The 24,754-nt window shown below is 39.0% G+C and overlaps 1 long non-coding RNA gene across 1 annotated transcript in view; it reads right to left on the bottom strand.

Moving 5' to 3' along the window:
• Positions 1-287: 287 nt before the first annotated feature.
• The window catches only part of LOC106971307 (uncharacterized), a 66,101-nt gene continuing 41,634 nt past the window's right edge, over positions 288-24,754 (bottom strand). Inside the window, exon 3 of the long non-coding RNA XR_008299454.1 lies at positions 288-917. This is a non-coding gene — a long non-coding RNA (uncharacterized LOC106971307). The remainder of the gene's footprint in view (positions 918-24,754) is intronic.

Raw genomic sequence — 24,754 nt, 5'->3', positions numbered from 1 at the left:
TTACACTGTAGGTTAACTAACTGGAATTTAAATAAAAACTTAAAAAAAAAAGTTGTCTTCCCATTTGTCTTCATTTACACTGAAATCTTAGAATAGGAAGTAAAGGAGTTCTTAAACTAAAAGATTATTAAAATATCATTTATAGAGAGAGTGGTTCCTTTTTCAGGGCTTAACTTTCTTCTCAAAACAGTTTAATGAGCCACGTGGTACTTAGCACATACCAAGGATGATCACAATTCTGTCCCCCTCCCCACTCAGCACCCCCCATCCCTCCTCTCTCTTTCTCTTGCTTGTTTTGGAAAGCATTGATAGCCTTTTGATTCTTCCCTGTGTAGCATGTGTGACATATCCTACTGTGTTTCCATCTGTTCTATTTCAATTTGACTTCAGGGATAGGGAAATATTCAAGGGCTCAGAAACAATATGCTGGTAGGATCCATTTCATTAATAAACACAGGAAAACAAAGAAAAATTCTGACTTATCTTTCAATTCCTTGAATAAAGAAACGTTTAGTGTTATAATTTTAAAATTGAAAGATGACCATCCTTTATGTTTTGAGGGCTTGGATCACAGAAGGGGTTGGGATGTGAGAAAGGGAAAGAATATTTGAGCGGAGTTCCAACTCCCTTCCATCCTCAGAAGAACCGGGTCCTGGGTTGGAAACAGGTCACAGGTCGTGAAGAGTCAAAGGACAAATCAAAAGAAACTCTTCCCCCAAACGAACAAGTTAACAGAAAATTTTAAAGTTATTTTGTATACCGGGCATTTGAAAACTGTCATTCCTCAGCAGGCTTTAGATGCTTCCAGATCTGGCCAAATCCTAAATTCTGCATAACAAATTCCTTCCTGATTTCTCTTCGAAGGAAATTATCTCGAGATAAGATCAGTCTGGGTCATCTGGTGGTGTCTTCCTCTTCTGTCAGGGAAAAAGATAGGAACATGTCGTTTCAAAACTAAAACATTTAACTTTCATATTACATTTCAGTTTATAAAAGCACAGGACGGAGTTTATTTTTCAAATGCAGTGGCGACATCCAGTGGACAAAATGCTTCAGTAATTTACCAAGTAGATAAATAAACATTTATTATATCTGTCATTAAGAAAAAATATGCTTTTAAAAATTTGTCCCTTAATACATGTTTTCTTAATATGTATAAATACAGGTCAGCGGCCACTGATAGAGGAAGTTTCTCACACTTATACTAAAATAGCCCTCAGTGATTTGTGTGACCAGGGCCTCGGGCCCCACAGAATTCATACTGGCATGGAAACAAGATTTGTCCCTAGCCACCTTTCTCCCTTCCATCAGGACTCTGATGAGGTGTTCTGACAATAACCACACTTTCGGGGAGGCTCTGATCTTTAAGTACTCTTAAAGGTACTTAGGAGATAATAGTGAAATAATATCTCTTAGATGCCAGGGCTGGAGTCTGGTTAGAGTCCAGCATGGGAGCAGATATTAAAGTAAAATTTCTAAGTAAGCTGTCTGCATGTGGAAGAGGAGGGCTTTCATGCTTTATTTTAATATGCTAAGCAAAATCAAATATAATTAAGTAACCAACTAAAAAAAGCCATCTATGAGTTCTGAATTGTTCTTCGTTCTCTTTCAGGTATAGTCCAGCTAAGAAGACATGATCGACTCTAATGTATAAAAGGACACTTGAGTCTAATGACTAAAGAGAGCTCCCGCTTGTTCAGTGTCTACCGAAGCAAGGCATCATGCTAAGATTTTATATACATTTAATCACATCATGTTAAATACACACACAATGCGGGTATGTAGGCATTATTAAGTCTATTTTATAGACAAGAAAAATGAGGCTCTATAGAGTTACATGACTTAAGTAGCAGAGTCAGAGAGCAAATCTGTTATTTCAATTCTAAAGCCCATTATCTTTTCAGGATATACATTGCGTCCCGCCATAAAACAGGAAGAAAAAGAAAATGGAAGCTAGCACTTTCACTATTTTCCTAAAATGGAAAAATAACACACTTCCTCCCTTGCTTTGTACCATCAAACTTGGTATATTGTATATTTTTCAACTTCAGGAGGAGAAGTTTGCAATGATGCTGCCTCATTAGACCCTTAAAAATACCATAAAATTTGATTTATATTAGCAGAAAGGTGACAGCATGGTTACTAGAACCAATTGCTTAGATTTGAACCCTGGCTCACCTATTTATTTGCTGCACAACCTTGAGCAAGTTACTTAACTTCTCTGGGCATCAGTGTCCTCATTTGCAAATGGCATTATAATATCTATTTCTATCTATGAAATAATAGGTTGCTGTGAGCATTGAGTGCAGTGCTTACAACAGTGACTGGCATGGAACAAAATCTCAGTATCATCCTTATTGTTGGAATTGTTTCTATTAATATGTTAAAAAGTGACAAACTACTGCATTTATTTTTAAAAAAAAATTTTTTTAACGTTTATTTATTTTTGAGACAGAGAGAGATAGAGCATGAACGGGGTGGGTCAGAGAGAGAGGGAGACACAGAATCTGAAACAGGCTCCAGGCTCTGAGCTGTCAGCACAGAGCCTGACGTGGGGCTCGCACCCACGAACTGCGAGATCGTGACCTGAGCTGAAGTTGGACGCTTAGCCGAATGAACCACCCAGGTGCCCCAGCATTTCTTCATTTTTAAACACTTTATTGATGTATAATTTACAGAACATAAAATTCACCCATTTTAACAGTACAACTCAATGATTTTTAGTAACTATACCGAACTGTGCAACAATCACCACAATTCGGTTTTAGACATTTCTATCATCCTAAAAACTTCCCTTGGGTCCATTTATAGTTAATCCCCACTGCCATTCTCAGCCCTAACCAACCATGGATCTACTTTTTGTCTTTGTAAACTTGCCTTTTCTAAACATTTCATATAAATGGAATCATACAATGTATAGTCTCTGCGTTTGGTTTCTTCCACCATAGCATGAGGTTTTGAGGTTGGTCCATGCTGTAGTATATATTAATAGCTAGTTCCTTTTAAATGCTGAATAGTATTCCATTGTATGGAATTGTATTTACCCATTCACCACCTGATCAATGTTTGGGTTGTTTCCACTTTTTGGCTATTCTGAATAATACTGCTCTGAACATTCACATGCCAGTCTTTGTGTGGACAGATGCCTTCTGTTCTCCTGGGTGATATCTAGTAGTGGGATTGTTAAATCATATGGTAAATCTGTTTAACTTTTTAAGTAATGGACAAATTGTCTTCTGAAGTGGCTGCACCATTTTACATTCCACCAGCAACGTATAGATTCCCCTTTTTCCACATCCTCACTAACACTTGGTATGGGCTGTCTTTTTCATAGACCTTCTAGTTAACATGTAGTAATATTTTATTGTGGTTTCCATTTGCACTTCCCTAATGATTCATGATGTTAAACACCTTTTCATGAGTTATTAGCCATTTATAGATCTCCTTTAATGAAATATCTGTTCTTCTATACATTTTTAAAAAATATTTATTTACTTATGTTTATTTTTCAGAGAGTGCGAGTGGGGGAGGGGCAGAGAGACAGGGGACAGAAGATCTGAAGCAGGCTCTGCACTGACAGCACAGAGCCTGATGTGGGGCTCGAACTCAGGAGCCATGAGATCATGACCTGAGCCATAGTTGGATGCTCAACCGATTGGACCACCCATCACCCCTTATTTATTTATTTATTTATTTAGAGAGGGAACAAGTGCAAGTGGAGGCAGGGCAGAGAGGAAAGGAGAAAGAATCCCAAGTAGGCTCTATGCTGTTAAGTGCAGAGCATGACCAGACGCTTGAACCCACGAACTGTGAGATCATGACCTGAGCCGAAATCAGGTCAGACACTTAACCGACTGAGCCACCCATGTGCCCCCTATTCATTTTTTAAAAATGTTTATTTATTTTTGAGAGAGAGAGAGATAGCACGTGGGAACAGGGGAGGGGCAGAGAGAGAGGGAGACAGAGGATCAGAAATGGGATCTGCACAGAGAGCAGAGAGCCCGATGTGGGGCTTGAATTCATGAACGGGGAAATCATGACCTGAGCCGAAATCAAGTCAGATGCTTAACCGACTGAGCCACCCAGACGCCCCACCATTCATTTTTTAATTGAGTTGTTTGGTCTCTTTTTAATGACTTGCAAGAGTCGATATGGAATGCTTCTCCATTTATTTAGATCTTATTTAATTTCTCTCTGCCAGTTTGTAGTTTTCAGTGTATAACACTTGCATTTCTTTTCTTAGTTTTTCCTAAGTATTTTTATTCTTTTTGAAATCATAGTAAAAGGCATCATTCATTTTCAGATCGTTCATTGTTAACAGGTAGAAATACGCTTGATTTTGGTATCTGATCTTATATCCTATAACCTCAAATAGATCCATTATTAGTTCTAATATTTTTTTTTGTATTTGTTAAAGTTTTCTATATAGAAGGTTGTTACATCATTTACAAATAAAGACAGTTTATTTCTTCACTTCCAATCTGACTGATATTTATTTTTTTGTTGCCTGATTGTGGTGGCTAGAATCTTTGGTTACATCCTGAATAGAAGTGGTGAGAACAGATATCCTTGCCTTTTTTTTTTTTTTAATGTTTATTTTTATTTTTGAGAGAGAGAAAGAGAGTGCAACTAAGGGAGGGTGAGAGAGTGAGAGGGACAGAGGATCCAAAGTGGGCTCCATCCTGACAGCAGTGACTGTGGGTTAACAGTGTTAAAGACTATAATTTTGCTGATTTTCTGTCTAGTTATTATTTTAGTTTTTGAGAGTAGGATATTAAAATTTCCAGTTATTGTTGAATTCTATTTCTCCTTTCAATTTTCTGTTTTTGCTTCATATATTAAAAGGTCCATTAGATGTATATATATATATACATGGTTTTTGTTTTTGTTTTTGAGAGAGAGAGACTGCATGCATGCATGCAGACAAGCAGGGAAGGGGCAGAGGGAGAGAAGGAGAGGGAAGCTTAAGCAGGTTTCATGTTTAGAGCAGAGTCTGACCTCACAACCAAGAGATCATGACCTGAGCCAAAATCAAGAATCAGATACTTAACTGACTGAGCCACCCAGGGCCCCAATGTATATATGTTTTTAATTGTTTATCTTCCTAATGGACTGTTTGTGTTATCATTATAATGTCCCTTTTCTCCTATGGGAACAATTTGTTTGGTCTTAAAACCTATTTTGTCTGATATTTTAGCCACTCCATCTCTCTTATGGTTACTTTTTGCATCATTTTACTTTCAACCTGTTTGTATTTATCTTTGTCTATGAAAGTGTGTTTCTTATAGACAGCATGTAGTTGGAGCGTATTTACTTATATCTCTGCCTTTTAATTGGACTGCTTGATCCATTTACATTTAATATAATTAGTTTTGTGGTTAGATTCATGCCTGCCATTTTTCTATTTGTTTTCTTCAGGTCTCATGTCATTTTTGTTCCTATGTTCCAACTTTATTGGCTTATTTGCATTAAACAAATATTCCTTGGCATACCATTTTAATTCCTTTGTTCATTTCTAAGCTATTTTTTGAGTTGTCATGGTTCCTCTAAGATTTATGACATGTATCGTTATCATAATTTACTTCAGGTTTATACTGACCATTTCCAGTAAATATAGCCAGATCATGAAAGGCCTTGTATACCATGCTTAATCAGTGGGAAAGGGGGCTGGTGGGGTACAATTATTTTAAAGTATAAAGAGACATGGTCACATTTGCATTTCAGAGTGCTCTAACAGAAATGTAGACGATCAATTTCAGGGAGGCACCACTAGAGAAATCAGAGCTCTCTCGGTGATCCTCCCCTTGAGTTTTTCTTGATTTCCCAATGTGGTTTCTGTGCATTCTTACATGGGGTCAGGAGTCAGACCCTTAAGCCTGTACACATTCTATCTTTAGCTTGTAAAGCTCCAAAGTAATGAACTCCAACTGCTGGGAACTCGCTCTGGGTAAAGTTATGCAAGGCAATGCTCAATTATTCAGAAGTCATCCACTGAATTGCATATAATTAGATCCACAGTATCTCTGTCTCATTCCTTCTTCCTGCCTTAATCTTATTTATTGGTTGATTAATTCCTTCATATTACGTATAAAGAAAAAAAAAAGCCAGGGTGAGTACGCTTTCCCTTTTCATAGTTTGAGTGAAAAATAGAAAAGAGTTTTAAACTAAGAGTTCAAATGAAATTTGTGGCCATCAGTGTATTGTTACTAACCTTTAGCCTACCTTCTAGAATAGATTATAATTTTTTTTCTCTTTTCAATGTTCATTAACTTTCTGGTCACCAGAATAGCCGCTCTAAAAAAATATTAATAATGTGAATTAATAATGTGCTTAATTTTCTTTTTTTCTTAATTTTTTTTTTTTAATGCTTATTTATTTTTGAGACAGAGAGAGACAGAGCATGAACGGGGGAGGGTCAGAGAGAGGGAGACACAGAATCCGAAACAGGCTCCAGGCTCCGAGCTGTCAGCACAGAGCCCGATGCGGGGCTCGAACTCACGGACTGTGAGATCATGACCTGAGCCGAAGTCGGCTGCTTAACCAACTGAGCCACCCAGGTGCCCCAATAATGTGCTTAATTTTCAATTAATAAGGCATACATTTACTTTTGTTTTAATAGGTTTATTTCAGATGAGACTATCTGAAGCTCCTCAAAACCCCCACTTGGGGGGTAATTTTGAATAAAATTTATACAGGCAGGAAATAGTAAGCAATTGATAGTAACACTACCTAAAAGTGTTAACTGAACTGATATATCTTGATGATAAATATGCAAGATATTCTCTCTCTGGTTTTTTTTGTTTGTTTTTTAAGTAGGCTCCATGCCCAATGTGGGGCTTGAACTCATGACCCTGAAATCAAGAGTTGTGTGCTCTACGGACTGAGCCAGCCAGGTGCCCTCAAGGTATTCTCATTTTGAGTGAATGATTTGGACAGTCCATGCATCAAACTTGAAAATTACATGCAATTAGGAGCTCCTGAGTGGCTCAGTTGGTTAAGGGTCCAACTCTTGGTTTCAGCTCAGGTCATGATCTCACAACTCATGAGTCCTGCGTCTGGCTCTGTGCTGACAGCGCAGGGCCTGCTTGGGATTCTCTGGCCCCCTCTCTCTCTGCCCCCCCTCTGCTCATGCTCTCTCTCTGTCTCTCTCAAAAATAAATAAATAAAAATTAAAAAAAAAAAAAGAAAGAACGAAAACGACACACAATTAGACCGAATGCTAATATACTGGCTGGCAGTCTAGGGATCCAAACAGATTCAGAAGGCTAAAATAATGAGGCAAAATAAGAGAGTTAAAATTTAACACATATGAACATTGTGCCAATTATGAATGAGTTTGACTAATATAATGGAAAGCCTAAATTTATAATAGCTTAACCAAACAGGCAGTATTCATAAGAAGAAAGTGTGGTAGTACCCCAAACTCTTCAGACAATGCCTGGAAGGTGGTGTTCCCACTGTAGGATTCTCAAACTGAGTCATGCTCTTAGGAGGTCATTAGAATGGTGATAGGATTCAAATCCATGTCTATGAAAAATATTTGGAGAGAGTTAGGTATTTATTCTGGGGGGGGGGGGCGGAAATTCTTATTGTCCCATCTTAGGAAAGGAGAATCAGATTTTCTCTGTGCTACTCCAGATGGCAAAAGTAGGACCAATTGATAGTCATGGCAGAGAGGCAGATTTCAGTTCAAACTGAGTTTTTAACGTTAGAAGACTCTGGAAATAAAATAAGTTATTCAAGGAGCTAAATTTCTAGTAATAACAAAAATAATGGCAATAACTTACTGAGGGTTTATAATGTACCAGGTACTTAACATGAATTAATTTATTTTATATTCAAAATTACTCTAGAAGGAACTACTATTATTATCCTTGTTTCACAGATAAGGAACTCAATTTATTTGCCTCAGGCCAGACAGCTAGAAAGCAGAAGACGTGAATCCATGGAGTCTGACTCCAAAGCTGGAGTTCTGACCTGCTCTGTGTGCAGGCAGAGGCTTGTTGACTAATGGTATGGGTGAAGTAGGGTGAAAGGTGACAGATATGGATCAAAGCCTGGCTAGGATGAGGTAACTTACATGAGACTAATAGCTACATTCATCGAACACCTGCTGGGTGTCAGGCACGGGGCTAAAAATTTCACGTACATTAAGAGATAATGAAGCAGGAGCACGCAATGGCGCATTCAGTACACACTCAAGTACCATAAGCTGCTATGACCACTTTTGATCCTCTCAGCAGCTTTATTAGATGAGCATTATTGCATCTACTTTGCTAACAGAGAAAGTGATAACTTGAGAGATGAAGTAAATTATCCAATGTCAGGTGACAGTGCCAGTAAAGCTGGCAGGTGACTCAGGATACTACAGCTCTAGCCTTTCCACTAAGCCATGTTTCCCCAGAATACCGACGCTTGCAACCTGGAAGTTTTAGGGTTCTGTGAAACCAGTAAGCAAATAATAACTTTAACAACAACAACAACGTCTATGCAGACTTAGATAAATCTTGCAAATTAGTAGGCCATTAGCTATTTGAAGTTAAACCTTAAAGAGTATAATAAGTACATACCAGAAGTGCAATGAAATGAGATAGGTTGTGTTTTAAAAATTTTCAAACTATTTATCAGCGAAAGATAATCTTCCTGGCTCTTCTGTCTACAAATACCACCCAGAAATTCTCATATGCCGATAAATGAAGAGAAGTTTCAAATTAGAATTGTGATCATGAGTTGAAGCCAATGGCCTTCAAGGATCAGAGCTGAATAGAAGCGGAAGAGGCTAGGGTCTAAAAGCCCTTGAGGAAACAGGGCCTGAGACGGTCACCGCAGACGGAGACTATGCACAGGGTAGAGCTGTAAATGAGCTCTCTGCATAAAACTGGCAGCCGGACAAGCTGTTCTGCCTTCAAAACAGAAGAAAAAACAAAAACAAAAACAGGGAGTAGAAAAACTCCACCTGTTGGTGTGTGTAGACACATACAGGGACACAAGCTAGCAGGCTGGGCCATGGAGGGAAAAGGAGCCACTAAGAGAAACCGAGACCAAAGCCGCTGCAGGAAGTGGCTGTAGGACAAATTTGTATTGTCTTCAAGGTGACAAAATCACCGTGGGAGGATGGAAGGAAGGGAAGGGAACGATGAATGCCTGTCTGGTGGGTGAAGGGAAAACAAAGAGTTGGGTCCCCATCTCCCATAGTTAGAAACCAATAAATAGTTTATAAAACTGAAAAACCAAGAAATAACAATTAATGATGCTATTTAGAGACAGGGCAGTAAACATCAAAATATTTAGCTGTACGAGATGACAGTAGTTGCCTCTGAAAAGTGGGTAATGGGCAGGAGGAGGCCAGGGTATTGCTATTTTTCTTAACAAAACTTGTTGAATTACTTGACTCTTTATAAACAGAGTGCATGTAGGGGTGCCTGGGTGGCTCAGTTAAGTGTCCAACTCTTGATCTCTACTCAGGTGATGATCTTGTGATTCCCGGGATGGAGCTCCACATTGGGCTCTGCACCAATGGCACAGAGCCTGCCTAGGATTCTCTCTCTCTCTCTCTCTCTCTCTCTCTCTCTCTCTCTCTCTCTCCCTATCTCAAAATAAATGAATAAACTTTAAACAAAGTGCACTGTGTACTATTGATAATGATTTAAAAAAAAACTTTACTAAAGCTTTCTATTTGTTTGGGTTTATTCAATCTTGTAGATTCTTATGAACAGATTTTTCATGCTAGACACACACGGTCTTTTTTGGATTATTCTAATTCCTTCAAGTAATCCTTCCCTAGAAGCAGTTCAGCAGAGATAAAATCGCTTCATGAACAGGTTTGAAGTCACAATTGTAAATATTCATATTGTCAGGCAGCGTTAATCCTAAGTAGATCCTGAATATGAGGCATACTAGCTTGGATTAAGAGTGAAAATAAAAGGGACTTTTTTTTCCCTAACTTCCCAGCATTTCCAAAACAACAATATTCGAGGAATAGAGAATAGTGGGACTGTCAATAGAGAGGGTTTGTGATCCTTAAGAATATGCATCACCATATTCTTACATGGTGATAAGTGTATCATATTGTGTATAGCAACCTGCCACTGAATTTAGCAGATACACATACACACGCATGCACATACTGATACACTATAGATACACATACTGGTAGTGTGAGTAACTGTATACTTTTAACTTTGATATAATTACAAATTTACAAAATTTACAACAGTCTAAGGAACTTCCATATACCCAGCAGACTTGCAAATTATTTAAATTTTGCACCACTTAATCATTCTTTCTATATTTAATTTGTTTGTACATACACAGGCATACACATATATGTATGTATATTCTTTCTGAACCATTTAAAATTAAGTTGTTACCAGGTTAGAGGGCAACTATGCCCTTACCCCTACACACTTTTTGTATATTTTCTAAGAACAAGGACATTCTCTTATGTAACCAGTACGATCACCTAAATCAGAAAGTTTAATATTGATATACTATTATCTAATCTGAAGTCCATATTGTCCAAATTAATGTGCTTCATAGCTATTTCTTTTTCCTTGTCCACAGTCCAACCCAGAATGCCATATTGTATTTAGTTGTGACGACTCATTGGTCTCTTTTAATCTAGACTAGTTCCTCAATGTTGAGAGTATAGACCAGATATTTTACAAAATGTCATTCAATCTGAATGTCTGCTGTTTCTCATAATTAAATTCATATTAGATATTGGGACATAATTCAATATTATTCCAATATTGTTAATGTTAATTTTACTCACTAAGTGAAAGTAGTGGTCAAGACATTACTTCATAGTAAAGTTAATATTTTTCTCTACACAAATATTAAGTAATTTGTTTAAAAAATTTTTTTAAATGTCTATTTATTTTTGAGAGATAGACAGCGTGAGCCAGAGACGGGCAGAGAGAGAGGGAGACACAGGATCCTAAGCAGGCTCCAGGCTCTGAGTTGTCAGCACAGAGCCTGACAGGAGGCTCAGACCCACAAACTGTGAGATCATGACCTGAGCCGAAGTTGGATGCTTAACTGACTGAGCCACCCAGGTGTCTCTACTTTAATAATTTTAAATGACAAATTAAATTTCTTAAATAGATACAGGACCACTCTGTTTCCTTTCATATTGGGTTGGTTGTAGTAAGTTGTGTTTTTCAGGGAATTTCCTCTCAATTATCCAATTTTAAAAATGATAGTTGCTTATAATATCCCCTTATTATCCTATCAAAGTCTGTAGGATCTATACTAATAACCCTGCCTCATTCTTGATATTGATAAATCTGTGTCCTCTCTATTTCTTTTTTTTTTAAACTTTTTTTTTTTAACGTTTATTTATTTTTGAGACAGAGAGAGACAGAGCATGAATGGGGGAGGGTCAGAGAGAGGGAGACACAGAATTTGAAACAGGCTCCGGGCTCCGAGCTGTCAGCACAGAGCCTGACGCGGGACTTGAACTCATGGACCACGAGATCATGACCTGAGATGAAGTCGGCGGCTTAACCGACTGAGCCACCCAGGCGCCCCTCTATTTCTTTTTTTTAAAATTATTTACCTATCCCAATTTACTTTCAAATAATATTTTACCCCTTCACATAGAATGTAAGAAACTTATAAAGCTATGCATCCACTTCTTTCCTGTCTTTATGCATTATTGTTACACTTTTTACTTCTACATATATTATGAACTCTACATTTTAATTGTCTTTTATTTAAATAACAAGTGGCTTTTAAATTGGGTGCCTGGGTGGTTCAATTGTCTAAGTGTCTGACTTCGGCTCAGGTCATGATCTCACGGTTTGTGAGTTTGAGCCCTGCATCGGGCTCTGTGCTGACAGCACAGAACCTGGATCCTGCTTTGCATTCTGTGTCTCCCTCTCTCTCTGCCCCTCCCCTGCTGATGCTTTGCCTCTTTCACTCTCTCTCTCAAAAATGAACATTAAAAAAAATAAAAAACATTAATAAACATTAAAAAATCAAATACAATGAGGAAAAAGTATTTTATATATACCTACAAATTTACCTTTTCTGGCACTCTTTATCCTTCTGTGAAGATCCAAATTTCCACACTATATCATATTCCTTCAAGTCTGCTGGTGATGTATTCTCTCAGCCTTTGTCTGAAAATGTCTTTGTTATGCCTTCAAATTTTGAATGATACTTTTGCCAAATGTGGATGCTCCGTGGTATTCTGGAAACTGGTGAGCGTTTTTCTATTAGACTCAAATTCTGAGCTCTGTCTCCTCTATGGTCACCAGCAATGGTAATCTCTGCCTAGATCTGTTAGCCTGCTTCTTCTAGCTGTGCTGCTTGGCGTTTCTCCCATGAATGTGCAGAACAGAAGTCAAAGATTTGGGCTGAATCTATATGCAGAATTCACTACTCCTCCTATGTGGTCATCTGCTTTCTAGAGTCTTCACTTTTCAGCCATTCTGACAGCCTCAGAGACTAGCCTTTTGCTTGAGTTCTAACTGCTCCACTCTGCAGGACTGGGGAGTGCCCTCAAGAAAAGAGCCATAAAAATTGCAGATTATATTCCAGATTCCAGTGTGACTTTCCTTCTTTTAAGGGTCAACTTCTCTCTAGTTTCCAGCAGCTTTGGTCACTCTCCAGTGCCTTCAAGTACGTATTAATTATACTTTAATTATACTTTATCCAAGGCTGAAAATTGTTATCTATGGGAGCATTGGTTCAATGTGAATTACTCTACCATTATGAAAACAGTAATATGAATAATTAAAAATTATATTTTCTTTGAGTCTTTCAAATTTGAGGTTGTGTGACTGCTATAGGTAGAAGACATGTCTCACTTAGTAATAACTTACTTTCTGGGAATGTAATAGGAAATATGGTTTCTCATGATTCTCATTCTGAATTGCAAAATTGTCCTCTCTTCTGACAAAGTACTCTGTCAAAGCAGTCAAGTGCAATCTCTTTCAGTTGTGAGCCATCCTTCTCATCAAAAACCTCATGATGTACCTTCCTTGTTTTCTCCATTTGTTAAATAAAGAAGAATTTTCCACTCCCTTCTAGATAGTTCTATTTTATTAGTTTTATATGTTGGGCTATTGTGCATGGTTTTGTGTAAAGGAAGGGTGCAGCTGTTAAAAACAGTTTATAAATCTGAGTCTAAATAATCTTTAATAGTCTCTAAAATTCAATAATTAATATATTTTAGTTTGCTCAACTATAGAAGATTGGTATGTGTGTATAAAAATAGCCTTTTGCATAGAAATTCCTATTCCTGGGGCACCTGGTGGCTCAGTTGGTTAAGTGTCTGACTTCAACCCAGGTCATGACCTCGCAGTTGGGGAGTTTTGAGCCCCGCATCAGGGTCTCTGCTGTCAGCGTGGAGCCCACTTCAGATCCTCTGTCCCCTTTCTCTCTGCTCCTCCCCTGCTTGTGTGCACACTCTCTCTCTCAAAAATAAAATGAACATTAAAAAAAAAAAAAAGAAATTCCTATTCCTAAGTGATCTCCTTCAATGTGCTGCCTACTTGATAGCAGGTAGAATCATTTATCAACAAAATACTCCTCTGATTTATTTCTATTTGAGCTCATTCAAGGATCCATAATGCAAAACTCCCTTTATTACTAATAATTTTGCCATCAATATTGCTAGTCTGTACTGTATGATATTTTCATAATAGTAATTGAACTAAAGGACAAAGAAAAGATTTTGAGAATTCTGGGAAATGTGTACTGTTCACAGCAAATGTTACTTATACTTAGTTCAAAGGCGTGTGTGCAGCCGTATGATGGACTAAGACTTACATAATAGTTTAGAGCTGTAACTGTGCTAACCTTACATCAGACACATTTACAAAAGACTGTCATTGCCCACAGTTTCATGCAATCGCTTTTCTGATTTAAGTTTCAGAGTTGTTAATGTCTGGATATTCCTGTTTATACGGAAGGTGGAGATTTCTACTTTGTGTTATGGAACTCATTAGTCGCCTGCTATCATCTTAATCAAGAAAAATAAATATTGTAATAAACATTCATGTAAAGCCTCCAGTGAACTAAGAGCTATTTGAATGAAAAACAATATGCTGGTATAGGTCAGAATGTTCCCTCCCCCTTGGTATGCTTGCTAATTTACTGAATGCATTCTGAGGTCTTTTTTTTTTTTTTTTAACGTTTTATCTATTTTTGAGAGAGAGAGAGAAAGAGAGAGAGCATGAGCAGGGGAGGGGCACAGGGAGAGGGAGACACAGAATTAGAAGCAGGCTTCAGGCTCCGAGCTGTCAGCACAGAGCCCCATGCAGGGCTTGAACCCATGAAACACAAGACCATGACCTGAGCTGAAGTCAGACGCCAACCGACTGAGCCACCCAGGCGCCCCTGAAGGCTTTTAATGGTAAAGGAAAAGTACGAGGTGTTCTTTTTAGTGTGTTAACCGAGAGCACAATGCTTGTCTTCAGCCCACATACAAAAGCTAGTATAGTATCTGATCAAAAATACTGGTAGAGATTCCCCCTCCTACTTTGTAAGCTTCTTGGAGACACTGACCACATCATATTAATCTTTGTGATTCTGTCACGTACCTTACGTGTTGCCTTGCATTTTGGCAGGTGGACAGCCAATGTTTGTTGAATAAATCCATCTTTATTTTGTAAATTTTTCCATAAGTCAAGTTGTTCAGGTAACAGGAAAATTTTAGGTCCTGATAGCCTTTTATGTTCAGGACATTATTGTTGTTGCCATTCTTATCTCTGCCACTGATGCAATAACTTAAACCCACCTACCAAACCATGCTATTTTAGCAATTAAAGCCTTCTCTCTTTCCTTTAGTTTCCTAAACTGCAAAATGAGGAAGACATCTTCTAGTGATACTTGATAATCAACTGAATGGCTATGTTACCAATGGCAAGTAGTACAAACACAAAGCATTAATAATTCCATTATAGTTGTAAGACTCATATGAGTGGTCAGGATCTTTAATTCTATCATCATATTGCAAAAACAAGATGAGCTCAGCTTAAACAAGAGATTCTTCTGTCAGAAGGGTAATACCAGATAATCCCAGGTAAACACACCGGTGTCTGCATTTTTCAGTGAAAACGAAAGTCTGTTGCTTTAGACGTGATGATCTTCCTCTTTACAAAATATTAACAATAGCCTATTTTAAAAATGCAAAATAGCTATTGCTGGTATGTAGCTTGTTGGTGATAAAAAGTACAGTTTTTAGACCGAAAACTAACAGGTAGTAAGAATGTCAGAAGCAAAGACCAAGAAGTCAGAAAACTCAAAGTATGTTTTGGTATTGGATCTGGGAGCTGAGCCATGTCACTGCAGTAAATGAGGTGGTAGAAAAGAAGCTGAGAAAGGTCCGATGGGATCAGACTAGGGAGGAGCTTAAATTCTCTATTACACAAGCTATCATACTCCATGCTATGGTGAACAGGAAGCCTTGGTTTTGTTTGGAGCAGGGATCTGGTTGTTATGGATACCGTAACAGGAAAGCTAGTCTCATAATGATGTGAAACAGAGACCAGGAGGAAGGGGGTAATCCCTACTCTCACAGAATAGAAAATTAAATCAACACTTTCTATTTTTCCTTATTACTATGAAATATATCATAGATGAAAGAGTAGAATACAATATATAGTTTAAGGAATAATAAACACCAGAATTACTTTCTAAATACACGTTTGCTACTTACGTATATATTCCTATGTCATATTTTTTTTTAGTTTTTCCTGTCCTTGATGTTATACATTGGAATCATATTTTAAGTATTTTTCTGTGATAGCTTTTTCCCCCATTCAGTATTTTTGAGGTTCTCATCCATATTCATGCTTATAGCTGTGGTTCATCCTTTTCACCATTGCATAGTATTTCATTATTTGAACACACCAAGTTTTATCCTTTAATAATGTTTCCAGGTTTTTGGTAACATGAACAGTGCAACTAAGAAATTCTTGCACATGCCTGTTAGTGTATATTAAAAGATTCTCTGGGGTAAATACTTAGGAATGGAATGCCAGATCACTAGAAATGGTATTTTCTTTTTTTTCCTTTCTCTCCTTTTTTTTTTTTTCAACTTATGAGGCAATACTAAATTGTTACCCAAAGTCAATATCAACTTTACAGTCCCATCAGGGGCATTAGAGAGCTTCTGTGGCTCCACTTCCTCATCAACATCAAAAATTGACTGATTTTTAACTTTTAGCCAATCTGGTAGGCGTGAAATGGTAGCTCACTGGTTTTAGCTTGTATTTCTCTGTTCTCTAATGAGGTTAAGAATCTTTCCATGTTTATAGAACTACCCTACGAGCCAGCAATTGCACTACTAGGCATTTATCCAAGGGATACAGGTGTGCTGTTTCGAAGGGACACATGCACCCCCATGTTTACAGCAGGACTATCGACAATAGCCAAAGTATGGAAAGAGCCCAAATGTCCATCGATGGGTGAATGGATAAAGAAGATGTGGTATATGTATACAATGGAGTATTACTCAGCAATCAAAAAGAATGAAATCTTGCCATTTGCAACTACGTAGATGGAACTGGAGGGTATTATGCTAAGTGAAATTAGTCAGAGAAAGACAAAAATCATATGGATTCACTCATATGAGGACTTTAAGACACAGAACAGATGAAAACAAGGGAAGGGAAGGAAAAGTAACACAAAAACAGGGAGGGGGACAAAACATAAGAAACTCTTAAATACAGAAAACAAACAGAGGGTTACAGGAGGGGATGTGAGGGGGGAATGGGCTAAATGGGTAAGGGACATTAAGGAATCTACTCCTGAAATCACTGTTGCACTATATGCTAACTAACTTGGATGTAAATTTAAAAAAAAAAAAAAAGAATCTTTCCATGTTTATTGGGGCGCCTGGGTGGTGTACTCATTTAAGCATCCAACTTCAGCTCAGGTCTCGATCTCACAGTTTGTGGGTTTGAACCCCATGTCAGGCTCTGTGCTGACAGCTCAGAGTCTGGAGCCTGCTTCAGATTCTGTGTCTCCCTATCTCTCTGCTCCTCTTCTGCTCATACTCTCTCTCTCAAAAACAAATAAATATTTAAAAAAAAATTTTTTTAAAGAATATAGTTCATTGTGAGGTGCTTTTAAAAAATAAAAAGAATCTTTCCATGTTTATTGCCCATACATGCTCCCTCTACTGTGAAAAATCTAATCATATAATTTGCTCACTTTCTAGTTGTTTTGTATTTCTTTTTTCATCTACCAGGCCACCTCTGTGTTACATCAGGTTTCCATTTATCCATGGATCTGTTTCTAGCAGCTGTTTTCTGGAAAATTCATTTTTCACTTACTTGAATACTTAAGACTAGTCAACTAAAAAACTATTTTTTTAAAGTAATCTCTGTACCCAACATGGGCTCAAACTCACAACCCCAAGATCAAGAGTCATATATGCTCCACCGACTGAGCCAGCTAGGTGTTCCCTAAAAAGCTATTTTTAATGAAAGCCACAATTGATGAATATAGAACAATTTCTTTTTTCTTCTTTCTTTTCTTTTAATTTACAAGAAAGTCTTGAAAATATTTAAGAATCACTAAGGATTAGTGTGCCACCAGAGGGAGCTCAAAGGGGTCCCTGAATTGTATAGCACGGTGTTCATGCATACACAGAATAAGGGAGTCTAGCTTACTGAGCATTCGCTGAATCATTTTCAGTATAACTTACATCAAAATCTTGGAGTTTTAAAGCATTTTGGGGGCACCTGGGTGGCTCAGTCATTAAGCATCTGACTTTGGATCTCAGAGTTTGTGAGTTCAAGTCCCCACAACAGGTGAGCTTGAACCCCCTATCAGGTAAACTCCAGCCTGCTTCCAGTGAGCACAAGCCCCACTTCAAGTGAGTCCCCTGCTTCTCTCTCTCTCTGCCCCTCGTTCACTTGTGCCCTCCTCTCTCTCAAAACAAACAAATAAATAAACTTATACAATACCCTTTAAAGAAAAAAGAAAGAAAGCATTTTTGTAGTGTGTCTCACCTTTCCCTCTAATATTTCACTATTTTTATTTCATTTTCCCATATCACTATGGCACAATAAGACACATCGTGAGATTAAATAACTTGTTTGGTATTGCATTTAGAATTTGTAATGTTCCTCCTGATTCTCTATTAAAGTTTCTGCAACCATTGCAGTCTTGACCCTTCCCTAGACTCTGTGACCAATTCAGAAAGTGAGAAGTTTAGTACATTAGCTCTAGTCACTTCCTACAAATGAAGCTTGTCCCATTCTAGCCTTGCTGGCCAGGGACTAGTTATGAGATTCCGCCACCTCCTAAACCATTGTAAACAACAAGACTGGTGTTTTGTTTTTTATCAACTAGGTTCTCATCTGAAAAGCAGTTTCTGACTGTGTTCCTCCAAGAGACCAAAGTCCTGTCCTGAAACCCAGACCAGTGATATGCACCCCGTCAACTGCTCCTCAGGGCACTAGCAGCTAGGGATCCAGAGTGACTTTGTTAGCTGGAGTGTTTGTTTGCTTGTTTGTTTGTTCCACACTGCTTGCTGGGACAGAGGCTAATCATAGAACATAGGCCACAAGCCAAGTCTCTTGGCTGCTTCTCTCTTTGTCCTGGTTGCTGGGAATCCAAAAAATAATTTTATATTTGATTACTATAGATTTACTTTAGCAGCAATTGAGCAAAAATTTTCTTTGTATATTTTCATCTATTTATTGAGCCAGTGAACCTCTTGTCTATCCACTTTGGAATATGACTATATAAAAAACTGAATCTTTACCATCAAAAGCCGATAGTCCAGCATGAATACAAGGCATCGAATAAGTTGTAACTGGTATAAAGGCCGAGGGCAGACACCCCTCCCCCAAATTGGGCCACTTTGGCATAAAGATTATTTTGAATTAAAAAGCAATCAAGGGGCGCCTGGGTGGCTCAGTAGGCTGAGCATCTGACGCTTGATTTTGGCTCAGGCCATGATCCCAGAGTTGTGGGATCGAACCCCACGTCAGGATTCATGCTGGGTGTGGAGATTTTCTCTCTCTCCCTTTGTTCTTCTTCCCTGCTTACTCTCTCTTATTCTTAAGAATAAATAAGTAAATAAACAATTATTTTTTTTTAAAAAAGAATAAAAATAAAAGCAATCAAAACCCAGTAGATTCAGAAAAGTTCCTTATCTCCCCAACTGCTTATAACATTTTAGATAGAGGACCTGCTCTAGGAAGAGATCTATTACCATAGATGGCTACATTATACTATGAACTAGGTATGGTAGACAGGGAGGAATTTAGCAAATCTTGTTTTATCCCAGTCCTCTATGTCCCGTTGTTTCTGGGGGACCCGCAAACATTTGTTTACCAAACATTTACTCTTTATCATCTTCCTGTGAATTGCATTACTTCCTTTTGAAGTCCCAGACCCTTACCTTCTTCACCTTAGTTCAAAATGATATATACCTCGTTTCGCCTGTCAACAATTTTCACATCTGTGTGGAGTCCCCATACGTACAAAATTAAAATTTATTTTCTCCTATTAATCTGTCTCATGTCAATTCTTAGTCCAGCTAGAAGGTCCTTGAAGGGGACAGGAGACATGGAGAACACCTAAATACTCATCTTCATTCCTGGATTACCGAGAAGTCACATACACCAAACCACTGTCCTCAGTAAAAACCCCAGGCCCCAAGCAAAGACCAAGACTCTCTTTCCTTTCCTTTCTTAGTCTCTCATGCTCCTATACTCTCTGTCTTCAATAAACCGCTCTCGCTTCCTTTCAGCTGCGTTTGATTTCCATCCTGTTGGAAGCCAAGGCACCCTCTTGGCAGGTCCTGCAGGACCCACCTCTGGATCCTCAGTCCCAGCCAGCCTGCATCACCAACTTTCAAAGAGAATGTGAAATGATGTATCATTGGAGTATTTGCTAGAATTTCTGAGCTGGGGTTTCACTGATACCACTAGTGACTTATCAAGTGGACTCTTAAGTGTCATAGAAGCTGATTTAATATAAAAGGAGAGAACATGGAGGCGATAACTAGTGCAAATCCTTATCCAGTCTAAAATGAAAAGAAGAAAGAAAAGAGGATTACTGGCAGGGGCCAGGCATGCTGCATGCATGACTGAACCAGGCAAAGCTGGGACACGGAGAACTGGAAAAGACATGCTCCAATAAATGTCTGCCAGACAGGAATGAGGGCCTAGTGTGCCCAGAGTGTCCCAATGTATAAGAGAAGCTAGAATTTAGAGTTTTATATTGAAAAAATTTTAATGTTTATTCATCTTTGAGAGAGAAAGAGAGATGTGAGTAGGGGAGGGGCAGAGAGAGAGGGAGACACAAAACCTGAAGCAGGTTCCAGGCTCTGAGCTGTCAGCAGAGATCCAGGCGGGGCTCAAACCCATGAACTGCAAGATCATGACCTGAGCCGAAGTTGGACGCTTAACCGACTGAGCCACCCAGGTGCTCCTGAAATTCTCAATTTAACGTCAAATAACTGAAATTTTTTTTGATTGTGCAAGCTGAATAAAATGCCTCTGCCTTTTTATGATCTTTAATTTAGACTGCCTTTTATGATGACTTTCTAAGCATGGATTCATCGACTGAAGCCAACTAGATCTTGTTGTTTCTCCCATATAAATCATCTCTCCCTCATCCTACTGATGGGGTTTTGGACTGGTGGTGGGGGTTCAGAGCAGACGGCCAAGAATTCTTGAACATGTCTTTGGTGCATAAAAGATGATTTTATTAAAGCGTAGGGATAGGACCCAGGGGCAGAAATAGCTGCACTAGTGTTGTAAAGAGTGGTTAAATACTATGAAGTTGGGGGAGATAAAGTCAAGAGGAAGTTTCTTAAAGGGATTTCCACATGCTAAAGAAGACTCACAGATTACTGGAGTCCTCACTATTGTCAAACTAAAGTTGTTTTTCCCTCTAGCAAAGAATTATCATTAAGACAGTAGGGAGTTCCTGGAGATTAGGCTATTGATAAGGTGGCCTTTTTTCTTGTAATTTACTAAGACATTTGCAAACTGATGGAGACTCAGGTCAAGCTTGACTGTGACCTCTATCAGTTAACCATTGGTTTTCCTTCCTTTCCTTTGTCCTCGGGCAGCCAGGAGTAACTGAGGAATATCACACATATCCTACCTGGGCGGTGGGGGTGGAGCATGTCTATGGAGGAGGGCTGGGGGGGAGGTGTTGTCGCTCATGCCTTGCCCTCAGTTTGCCTTATGCTCCCTCATCACTACCACCAACATTCAATCCCATCCCTATTCACTTGCTTCTAGTATCAAAAAAAGGTCTAGATGAGACAGAAGTAAGTTAAGAGGCATTTCAGTCTCTCTCTCCCCAGAGAAGTTTTCTTTACAGAGGGAAGTAGAATAGGTGAAATGCAAGGGTTTGGGGCTCTTTGTTTTATTTTATTTTTTTAATTTTTCTTTTCTTCCCCTGAAGTCGTCTACAGACTAAAACATTATCCCAGAATTTCTTCCCTTTCTAGAAAATGGTCTACCTAGAAAAAAAATAATGCAGATTTTTTTTTTTACTACTGCTAAATCCATGCTTCTGTGATATTGTCATATTGTACAATTCCCTGCCAGTTGATAACTGAATATAGAATGGTACTTAAACACACAGTAACAAAGATACTGCTCCCTAGTTTATACCAGCTGTCCTAAGAGTTGTTTCAATATCACAGGGACTGTGCTCTACCTTCAGGCAACTAGGTATTCAAAATGTAAGATTATAAATTCTCCTGGAAAACAATTCCACTCTTCAGGTATTTTTGTTCACACATGAGTTAGGTAATACTGATGAAGGAGCATAAGGCAAGCTGAAGGCAAGGCACCAAGCTCCCAACCCCACCCCACCCCCACCCAATGGGATATGTGTGATATTCCTTAGGCACTCCAGACTGCCCAAGAACAAAGGAAAGGACAGAAAACAAATGGTTGAACTGATAGAGATCACAGGACCTGAGTCTCCATCAGTTTACAAATATCTTAGGGAATTACAAGAAAAAGGCAGGCAATCTTATCAATAGCCTAATCTCCAGGAACTCCCTACTGTCTTAATGATAAGGCCTCCAGTAATCTGTGAGTCTTCTTTAGCATATGGAAATCCCTTTAAGAAATTTCCTCTTGACTTTATCTCCCCCAACTCCACAGTATATAACCAGTCACTCTTCACACCCCCAGTGCAGCTCTTTCTGCCCCTGGGTCTTATCCCTGTGTTTTAGTTGCTTTAATCAGCTCTGGACCCCCATTACTCCAAAACCCCATCAATACTAACAGCAGATATAACTATAAGACAGTTATCTATTTACTAAAGATGCAAAATAAATTTGATATTTTATAGCAATCCTGAATAAATCCAGATATAGTTAGAATACATTGTTTTTCAAATCTTGTTTTCTCATTAGTCTTTTTAAGATTTTATTTTGAAGTAATAACTACTTTTTTTTCAAAAAAAATTTTTTTTTAATGTTTTTATTTATTTTTGAGACACAGAGAGACAGAACATGAGCAGGGGAGCGGCAGAGAGAAAGGGAGACACAGAATCCGAAGCAGGCTCCAGGCTCTGAGCTGTCAGCACAGAGCCCGACGTGGGGCTTGAACTCACGGAGTGTGAGATCATGACCTGAGCTGAAGTCGGACGCTTAACTGACTGAGCCACCCAGGCAACCCAGTAATAACTACTTCTAAAGCGGGACTCAACTTATCACCCTCAGATTAAGGGTCACATGCTCCACTGACTGAACCAGACAGGTGCCCCCCCCCCAACCTTTTTAAAGATGTTAGTATTTTCTCACTAGTCTTAAATCAACTCAACTATTATTGCTAAAATTTCATATCTCTTCTTGTTTTTTAAAAGCCTATTGATGAAGTTTGGGGGTGATGGTAGGGTAGTCTGGAACTGACAGCCAAGAAAGAATTCTTGAAGACGTCTTTGGTGCAAAAAAGGTGATTTTATTAAAGCGCTGGGATAGGACCCATGGGCCAAAGAGCTGCACTGGGGTCATGACTATATACCGTCAGGTTGGCAGGGAGTCAGGGATGGAATAAGTCTCTAAGGTGTTTTGGAAACAAGGTTTCCAGGACCTTGAGGTAGGGGAAATACCAATTATTACTGTTTCATGAAGCCTCAGTCATGAGACCCTTCAGATGTATATCAGGAGGACTTAAGCTTGGAGTATGATTGCCAGCATATTTCTTGGGGCAGTTGAGATAAAGGAGGTAGACTTACAGGATCCTGGAGGTTGGGATAAGGTGAAGCTAAGATTCTCTTTTGCCCCAGCAAAGTATCATCATCTAGGCAGCTGAGCTCCTAGAAGGAGGTCACTTTGCCCAGTTTCAAGGACTTGTCAATGGGCCATAGCCAGTAAGGGAATTTAACTTTTCATTTGCTTTAGTTTCCCACATCACCCTGGCAAGCACTTAAACCCCTTTCCTTTGTTCCTGGGTAGCCAGGAGTGTCTGAGGACTATCACACGTATCCCACCTGGGTGTGGCGGGGGTTGCTGTTAGCCTGTATTTTGCCCTCAGCTTGCCTCATGCTCCCTCATAACTATCACATCTGACTGTGAATATGAGAAATTTTAGCAAGGAGATATAATATGTGTTCCTCTCTCTTCTCTAGTTGCTTGCTCTCAGGTCCAGCCCTTGCCCTTTCCCTTCTCTGCTCTTTATCACAAGAGATCACTTTTCCCAAACCTGCTCACCCTGTATCTCCCCCCATAAGTTTGGCCATTGAGGAGCACTGGTGAGTGTTCGGAGGAGGGAGGGGACAGGCAGAGATTTCTTCCCTCCCATCTCTGGCAGGGGATGTCTCCATGGTGGCTCAAGCTCCCATGGAGCAGCCCCTCCCTCCAGGGCCCTGGCTCCAGCCCCCAGGGGCAGCCCCAGCTTCGGGCTCTGATGGCACCGTTTCTTCCCAAAGTCCCCTCTGCACTAGAGGAGGGAGTGGCCTCTTGCTGTGCTAACTCTGAGTTGCTTCACTGTCCGCAGGGCTTCTCAGCCTCAGCTGTTCAATCACCTGTGTAACCAATTCCTTGCATTAAATCCTCTTTCAAACAGCGGTTTCTATTTTTCTGCCTAGACCCTCACTGATACAAACACAGTAGAACTCTTTGTAAATACTCCTCTAAGGCTTCAGGTATATGTCATTAATCCAATGTGTACACTAGCATGTCAGTTTTGACTACGAGCAGACATGCCCAGATTTAGTCGTATTTTCTACCTACAGCAGCTATCCCTCCAATTTTTATCACCCTGGTCTGATGCCAGAGAGTCCCATTTTGCAAATTCATTTTGAGTTACCTATACTGCCTTCCTTCAAAAATATTTTGGGAAGACCAAAGCTTAGCATTTGGTCATAAACCTGTATTTCAGCCAAATCAAACTATGATTCAGGAGTTAAAAACAGGTTTTAAATAGCCTCTAAAGCTACGTGTATTGCTTCTTTACAGAAGGGTTCAAGGGGAAAAACCGTTTTGTAAGCTTCAAGAGCCTTTTTGTTTTACATCATTTTCCTCCAACATTTAATTTTAAACCTACAAAAAGGGGATATAATAGTATGATAAATCTACATATAATCTTTGCCTGCATTCACCACTTGATAGCATTTGAGCAATTTGCTTTTTTCTCTCTCTGAACCGTTCGAAAGTAAGTCGGAGGCACTGTGACATTTCACTGCTAAAGAGTTCAGCATGTATTCTCCAAAACCACAATACCATATTCATGCCCAAGAACTTGAACAATGTAGTCCATTCTAACTTCCTGAATGTACCAAAAATGTGGTTGATAGCTCCCCACCC

This window comes from Acinonyx jubatus, chromosome B3, assembly GCF_027475565.1.
Source record: "Acinonyx jubatus isolate Ajub_Pintada_27869175 chromosome B3, VMU_Ajub_asm_v1.0, whole genome shotgun sequence".
In the NCBI taxonomy this organism is placed as follows: domain Eukaryota; kingdom Metazoa; phylum Chordata; class Mammalia; order Carnivora; family Felidae; genus Acinonyx; species Acinonyx jubatus.
This window is presented reverse-complemented; position numbering and strand designations above follow the sequence as displayed.